We start from the raw sequence: 7,500 nt of genomic DNA, 5'->3' as shown, positions 1-7,500 counted from the left end.
GCGCTTTGGATTTATTTAAATACCTCAGATTGTGAGTGAATGTCCCCCAGCAGTCACTGACTGTTAGGGTTTTTTTTTTGTTTTTATTTTTATGATAATGGCCTTTAATTTATTTTCGATTAACGTGAATGGACTAAGGAACAAAGAAAAAAGACATTCGATTCTTTCCTTGCAGAATGACGTTTTGTGCCTGCAGGAGACCAGGTGGGATGATTCCCTGGTGGAAGACATAAAAAAAGACTTTGTGGGCCATATTTTCTGCTCCAATGGCACGTCGAGGGCGAGAGGAGTGGCGGTTTTAGTCAAAACGGGTCGGGTAACAGGGGTAAATTTGGTTTATGGAGACAAAGAAGGAAGAATAATAGTAATAGACTGTGTGTATGAAACGAAAAATATAAGAATCATAAATATATATGCACCGAATGGAGAAAAAGAAAGGAAAACGTTCTTCATTGCAATAAGCAAATGGTGGGAAAGGAATTGTATAATAATAGGTGACTTTAATGTGGCGATGACACCCACCGATGTGTCAAAAAATAATGTGTTTAAGGGGGATGTGAGCAGGGGGACACTTAAAGATATAATGATAACGAAACAATGCATTGATATTTGGAGATTGCTACATCCATGGGAGAGGGTGTTCTCCAGGAGACAAATTGTACTAAATAGATTAAAACAATCTAGAATAGATTATGCTTTGGTGACATGCGAGGTAGTGAGGTGGATTAAAGAAGTTGAATATAAAACTAATATGTGGAGCGATCACGCTGGAATAGAAATCACGTTTAGAAAAGAAACGAATGTACGTAAAGGAGGGATATGGTGCTTTAATGCAAGCTTGCTGGATGATGGAATGTTTGTGAAAAGTATGGAAAGATTGTTGAATGATGTGGGATATGAGTGGAATGAGAGTGAAGATATGAATGTGTGGTGGGATAGTGTAAAAGTCAGAATTAAAAAAAAGTGTATCAATTATAGTAAAGAGAAAAAGTGGAGAGAAAATAGAAAGGAAGAGAATTTGAGAAAACAACTAAGTGAGGAAATAACATCGCTTGACAGTGTAGATAATGTAGGTGTCGAAAAATACATACATTTAAAAGAACAGTTGGGAGTGATTGAACTTAAAAAGAGTAGGGGTGCAGCCATTAGGAGTAAAATACAATATATGTATGAGGGGGAGAGGAGTACAGCCTTTTTTTTAGGTCTGGAAAAACAAAAACAAAAAAGAACAGAAATAAACAAATTATTAAATGAAGCAGGTAAAAGTGTGACAGATAAAAAGGGAATTTTAGAAATAGTAAAGGGCTATTATGAAAGCCTGTTTTCGAGACAGGAGTGTGATAGCGTGAGTGTGAGCAGAGCTTTGGGTGCCTTAAAGAAAAAACTAAGCGAGGACGATAAAATGTGGTGTGATTGTGAGTTTACAGAGGGAGAAATCAGAAGTGCTTTAGAGGGGTTAAACAAAAACAAAAGTCCTGGGAGCGATGGCCTAACTGCGGAATTCTACCAAGCTTTCAAAGAGCAGCTGGTGCCCTTGGTGAACAAATTGAGTAAATATATGGAAAAAGTGAAACATATACCAAAAAGTTTAGGGGAAGGGGTGGTTACTATTTTTTACAAAAACAAGGGGGACAATAAAAATCTGGACAACTACAGACCAATCAGCCTACTCAACACAGACTACAAAATCATAGCGAAAACAATAGCCAATAGAATCAGGGAGGTAATAGGAACAATCATAGAACAAACACAATCATACAGTATACCAAACAGAGACATAGCAGACTCAATCATTTCAATAAAACAGACGGTCAGGGATATGGAAGGGGAGGGGGGAATATGGCTAGGGATTGATTTAAATAAAGCTTTTGACAGAGTAGATCACGGGTTCATGGGGAAGGTGTTAGAGAAGTTTGGATTCGGGGAGAGAATGAGAGAATGGATAAATATGTTGTATACAGGAGCGGAAAGCAAGATAAAATGTAACGGGGAACTAACTGATTCTTTTAAAATATCAAGGTCAGTGAGACAAGGATGTCCGATGTCAGCGCTGTTGTACAGCTTGGTAGCAGAGCCGCTGGCAGCACTGATATCGGAAGACGTAAACATAAAAGGTATAGGTAAGGAAAACGTAAAAATAATACAGTATGCAGATGACGTGAATATAATGGTAAAAGGAGAGGAGGATATAGAATTGATATTAAAACATGTACAAACTTATGAAAGAGCATCTGGGGCAAAAGTAAATGAAAATAAGTCAGAAATTATGTTACTAGGTAAGGAATCCAATCTAGTTAATAAGTGGGGATTTAAAACGGTGTGTGAGAGAAGAAAAGTGTTGGGAGTGAATATGGGGAAAAATGAGAATGAATGTGATGATGTAACATGGAAAGAGGTGGTGGGTAAAATTAAAAAAAACATTGAATTTGTGGAAAGCGAGGGGTCTATTGTTGAGAGGAAGGGTAGCCGTAACAAATGCTCTCGTGTTGTTCAAAGTGAATCATGCGCTGAGTACTTGTACGCTTCCGGACTGGGCCTTTAAGGAGATTTCAAAGACCATTAGGGACTTTATTTGGAAAAACAAAGCAGCGAGTATAGCTCACAAAACAATAATAGGGGCTAAAGATCAGGGGGGGCTAGCTTTGATTGATTTACTTACAAAAAAAGTAGCACTAAGAGTCAAATTGATAGGCAAATTTATGGACCAGAACCGGAACGTAGTTTGGAAAAATCACTTCAAACAATATCTGTGCAGTTTTGGACTCTACAACGAGGACAACCTGTACCAGATCAATAACCCGGATTCATTTAAACACTTGCCACGGTTTTTCCAGGAAGTACTCAGTGCGTGGTATCAGGTTTCATCCTGGACTGTACCAGAGTGCGGAACGAGAGGGTCAGTGCTACGACTGCCCTTCCTCTCGAGCCCGTATTTTAAAAATGGGGAGAGGGTAATTAAGTGTGAAGCTATGTCGAAAGCGGGATATATTAGAATAAGGGATTTACTGAACTGTGGGGGGGATTTTGATTTACAAATGGTGGTGAGGGGTTTAAAAAATAAAGGGTGTGTGTGCAGAAAGGATGTGATTGAGGGAGTGTTTGCAAATGTAAAATTGTCTTTGTCGAGCGAATGGGAAAAATTAATCAAAGAGAAGGAGGGAGTGATGCAGGACGATGTGGGGGGGATCTCCCTGTGCCTAGGGGAGAAGAAACACAACATTATAGATGTCACTACAAAAATTTGGTATAGGTGCGCAATCACACATAGAATACAGAAACCCACATCCGAAGTAAAATGGACAGACACATACCCGGACATAACAAGCAACATGATATGGAAGAACATTAACATTCCGCATACACCACATGCAATATTTGACCTAGATTTCAAACTGAGGCACAGGAGGATCTTCACCTGCATCGTCCTGCATCAGATCCATAAGGAGAGGTATGAAAGAAAGTGTTGTGTATGTGAAAGTACGGATGAGGATTTAATACATTTGTTTGTTACGTGTGGGGAATTGGTTTATTTTTGGGGAAAAATAAGAGAAATGTTGAGGAAATGCAGTAAGAATGAGTGTTGGAATGAAAGGGGGTGGGAATTGTCGGTGTTGTTGGGGGTGGGAACAAAACAAAAAAATCACAATGTAATGAATATAATTTTGGCTTTTGCAAGAAAAGCGGTTTTTAACAGGAGGAATTATGCACTGTATGAAAGTAAGAAAATGAATGTGTGGAGAATGTTTGTGAATGAATGGAAAGCACATCTTAAATTACTGTACATAGCGAATGAGAGTGAGTTTGTGAGAATGTTTGTGGAAGGTGCGAATGTGTGTAGAGTAAACGAGGAGGGAATTATGTGGGATGTCTAAATTATTTTGTTTTTGTTTTTTTTGGTACGAGGGCTTCTTTTTTGGTCATGGGGAAAATGGGTGATTTGATTTGTTTTTTTTTTTCTCAGTGGTTTTTTGAGAATACTGTGGGGTTTTTGTATGTTTTTGTGGTTTGTTTTCAGAGGGGTGTTTGCTTTGGGGGAGGGACTCAGAAGAGTTGTCATGAGTTGGGGGTATCAGGGGTGATTTGAGTTTTTTTTTTCTGATGCTATGTTTTTATTGTTTTTAGGGTGCCGTTTGCGTCAGAGGGGAGGTTTAATTTAGAGGGTGTATGTATTATAATAGCATTTGTTGTAAATGATGTGAAAGAATTATAAATGTTTTTGTAATTTTGATAATAAAAGATAAAAAAAAAAAAAAAACACGCCTGATCTCGTCCGATCTCGGAAGCTAAGCAGGGTAGGACCTGGTTAGTACTTGGATGGGAGACCGCCTGGGAATACCAGGTGCTGTGAGTTTTTTCATTTTTTTGATCATATGTTTTTTTTTTATCATACAGAGACATATTCACATGTCCAAAAATTCAGCCAGAATCAAGGGCATGATATCTTTAAAAGGCCCCTTTCTGCACACAGTAATGCCTTACGTCCATACCACCCTGAACTCGTCCGATCTCAGAAGCAAAGCAGGGTCGGGCCTGGTTAATACTTGGATGGGAGACCGCCTAGGAATACCAGGTGCTGTAAGCTTTTTCATTTTTTTGATCATATGTTTTTTTTTTATCATATAGAGACATATTCACATGTCCAAAAATTCAGCCAGAATCAAGGGCATGATATCTTTAAAAGGCCCCTTTCTGCACACAATAATGCCTTACGTCCATACCACCCTGAACTCGTCCGATCTCAGAAGCAAAGCAGGGTCAGGCCTGGTTAATACTTGGATGGGAGACCGCCTAGGAATACCAGGTGCTGTAAGCTTTTTCATTTTTTTGATCATATGTTTTTTTTTATCATAGAGAGACATTTTCACATGTCCAAAAATTCAGCCAGAATCAAGGGCATGACATCTTTAAAAGGCCCCTTTCTTCACACAATAATGCTTTACGTCCATACCACCCTGAACTCGTCCGATCTCAGAAGCAAAGTAGGGTCGGGCCTGGTTAATACTTGGATGGGAGACCGCCTAGGAATACCAGGTGCTGTAAGCTTTTTCATTTTTTTGATCATATGTTTTTTTTTTATCATAGAGAGACATATTCACATGTCCAAAAATTCAGCCAGAATCAAGGGCATGACATCTTTAAAAGGCCCCTTTCTGCACACAATAATGCCTTACAGCCATACCACCCTGAACTCGTCCGATCTCAGAAGCTAACCAGGGTCGGGACTGTTTAGTACTTGGATGGGAGACCGCCTGGGAATACCAGGTGCTGTAAGCTTTTTCATTTTTTTTGATCATATGTTTTTTTTTTTATCATATAGAGACATATTCACATGTCCAAAAATTCAGCCAGAATCAAGGGCATGACATCTTTAAAAGGCCCCTTTCTGCACACAATAATGGCTTACAGCCATACCACCCTGAACACGGCCTATCTCGTCTGATCTCGTAAGCTAAGCAGTGTCGGGCCTGGTTAGTACTTGGATGGGAGACCACCTGGGAATACCAGGTGCTGTAAGCTTTTTCATTTTTTTGATCATATGTTTTTTTTTATCATATAGAGACATATTCACATGTCCAAAAATTCAGCCAGAATCAAGGGCATGACATCTTTAAAAGGCCCCTTTCTGCACACAATAATGGCTTACAGCCATACCACCCTGAACACGTCCGATCTCTGAAGCTAAGCAGGGTTCGTGCCTGGTTAGTACTTGGATGGGAGACCGCCTGGGAATACCAGGTGCTGTAAGCTTTTTCATTTTTTTGATCATATGTTTTTTTTTATCATATAGAGACATATTCACATGTCCAAAAATTCAGCCAGAATCAAGGGCATGACATCTTTAAAAGGCCCCTTTCTGCACACAATAATGGCTTACGGTCATACCACCCTGAACACGCCCGATCTCGGAAGCTAAGCAGGGTCGGGCCTGGTTAGTACTTGGATGGGAGACCGCCTGGGAATACCAGGTGCTGTAAGCTTTTTAATTTTTTTGATCATATGCTTTTTTTTATCATATAGAGACATATTCACATGTCCAAAAATTCAGCCAGAATCAAGGGCATGACATCTTTAAAAGGCCCCTTTCTGCACACAGTAAGGCCTTACAGCCATACAACCCTGAACACGCCCGATCTCGTCCGATCTCGGAAGCTAAGCAGGGTCGGGCCTGGTTAGTACTTGGATGGGAGACCGCCTGGGAATACCAGGTGCTGTAAGCTTTTTCATTTTTTTGATCATATGTTTTTTTTTTATCATATAGACACATATTCACATGTCCAAAAATTCAGCCAGAATCAAGGGCATGACATCTTTAAAAGGCCCCTTTCTGCACACAATAATGGCTTACGGCCATACCACCCTGAACTCGTCTGATCTCGGAAGCTAAGCAGGGTCGGGCCTGGTTAGTACTTGGTTGGGAGACCGCCTGGGAATACCAGGTGCTGTAAGCTTTTTCATTTTTTTGATCATATGTTTTTTTTATCATATAGAGACATATTCACATGTCCAAAAATTCAGCCAGAATCAAGGGCATGATATCTTTAAAAGGCCCCTTTCTGCACACAATAATGCCTTACGTCCATACCACCCTGAACTCGTCCGATCTCAGAAGCTAAGCAGGGTCGGGCCTGGTTAATACTTGGACGGGAGACCGCCTAGGAATACCAGGTGCTGTAAGCTTTTTCATTTTTTTGATCATATGTTTTTTTTTATCGTAGAGAGACATATTCACATGTCCAAAAATTCAGCCAGAATCAAGGGCATGACATCTTTAAAAGGCCCGTTTCTGCACACAATAATGCCTTACGGCCATACCACCCTGAACTCGTCCGATCTCGGAAGCTAAGCAGGGTCGGGCCTGGTTAGTACTTGTATGGGAGACCGCCTGGGAATACCAGGTGCTGTAAGCTTTTTCATTTTTTTTGATCATATGTTTTTTCTTTATCATATAGAGACATATTCACATGTCCAAAAATTCAGCCAGAATCAAGGGCATGACATCTTTAAAAGGCCCCTGTCTGCACACAATAATGGCTTACGGCCATACCACCCTGAACACGTCTGATCTCGTCCGATCTCGGAAGCAAAGCAGGGTCAGGCCTGGTTAATACTTGGATGGGAGACCGCCTAGGAATACCAGGTGCTGTAAGCTTTTCATTTTTTTGATCATATGTTTTTTTTTATCATAGAGAGACATTTTCACATGTCCAAAAATTCAGCCAGAATCAAGGGCATGACATCTTTAAAAGGCCCCTTTCTGCACACAATAATGCTTTACGTCCATACCACCCTGAACTCGTCCGATCTCAGAAGCAAAGCAGGGTCAGGCCTGGTTAATACTTGGATGGGAGACCGCCTAGGAATACCAGGTGCTGTAAGCTTTTTCATTTTTTTGATCATATGTTTTTTTTTTATCATAGAGAGACATATTCACATGTCCAAAAATTCAGCCAGAATCAAGGGCATGACATCTTTAAAAGGCCCCTTTCTGCACACAATAAT

At 40.1% G+C, this 7,500-nt stretch overlaps 2 non-coding genes and 7 pseudogenes across 2 annotated transcripts; all 9 read left to right on the top strand.

The window, feature by feature from the left end:
• Positions 1-4,473: 4,473 nt before the first annotated feature.
• Positions 4,474-4,582, top strand: LOC132970955 (5S ribosomal RNA; annotated as a pseudogene).
• Positions 4,583-5,165: 583 nt separating this feature from the next.
• Positions 5,166-5,274, top strand: LOC132970950 (5S ribosomal RNA; annotated as a pseudogene).
• Positions 5,275-5,398: 124 nt separating this feature from the next.
• Positions 5,399-5,517, top strand: LOC132971383 (5S ribosomal RNA; annotated as a pseudogene).
• Positions 5,518-5,638: 121 nt separating this feature from the next.
• On the top strand, positions 5,639-5,748 carry LOC132970851 (5S ribosomal RNA; annotated as a pseudogene).
• Positions 5,749-5,869: 121 nt separating this feature from the next.
• On the top strand, positions 5,870-5,978 carry LOC132971308 (5S ribosomal RNA; annotated as a pseudogene).
• A 121-nt stretch (positions 5,979-6,099) lies between these two features.
• LOC132971168 (5S ribosomal RNA) lies at positions 6,100-6,218 on the top strand. The gene has a single exon (XR_009672480.1). It is a non-coding gene; the product is annotated as a 5S ribosomal RNA (ribosomal RNA).
• A 122-nt stretch (positions 6,219-6,340) lies between these two features.
• On the top strand, positions 6,341-6,449 carry LOC132970663 (5S ribosomal RNA; annotated as a pseudogene).
• A 350-nt stretch (positions 6,450-6,799) lies between these two features.
• On the top strand, positions 6,800-6,908 carry LOC132970722 (5S ribosomal RNA; annotated as a pseudogene).
• Positions 6,909-7,031: 123 nt separating this feature from the next.
• On the top strand, positions 7,032-7,150 carry LOC132971337 (5S ribosomal RNA). The gene has a single exon (XR_009672628.1). It is a non-coding gene; the product is annotated as a 5S ribosomal RNA (ribosomal RNA).
• The last annotated feature ends 350 nt before the right edge of the window (positions 7,151-7,500 follow it).

The sequence above is a fragment of the Labrus mixtus genome, unplaced genomic scaffold (genome assembly GCF_963584025.1).
Source record: "Labrus mixtus unplaced genomic scaffold, fLabMix1.1 SCAFFOLD_51, whole genome shotgun sequence".
In the NCBI taxonomy this organism is placed as follows: domain Eukaryota; kingdom Metazoa; phylum Chordata; class Actinopteri; order Labriformes; family Labridae; genus Labrus; species Labrus mixtus.
Note: the sequence above shows the minus strand (reverse complement) of the source record. Positions and strands in the feature narration are given on the sequence as shown.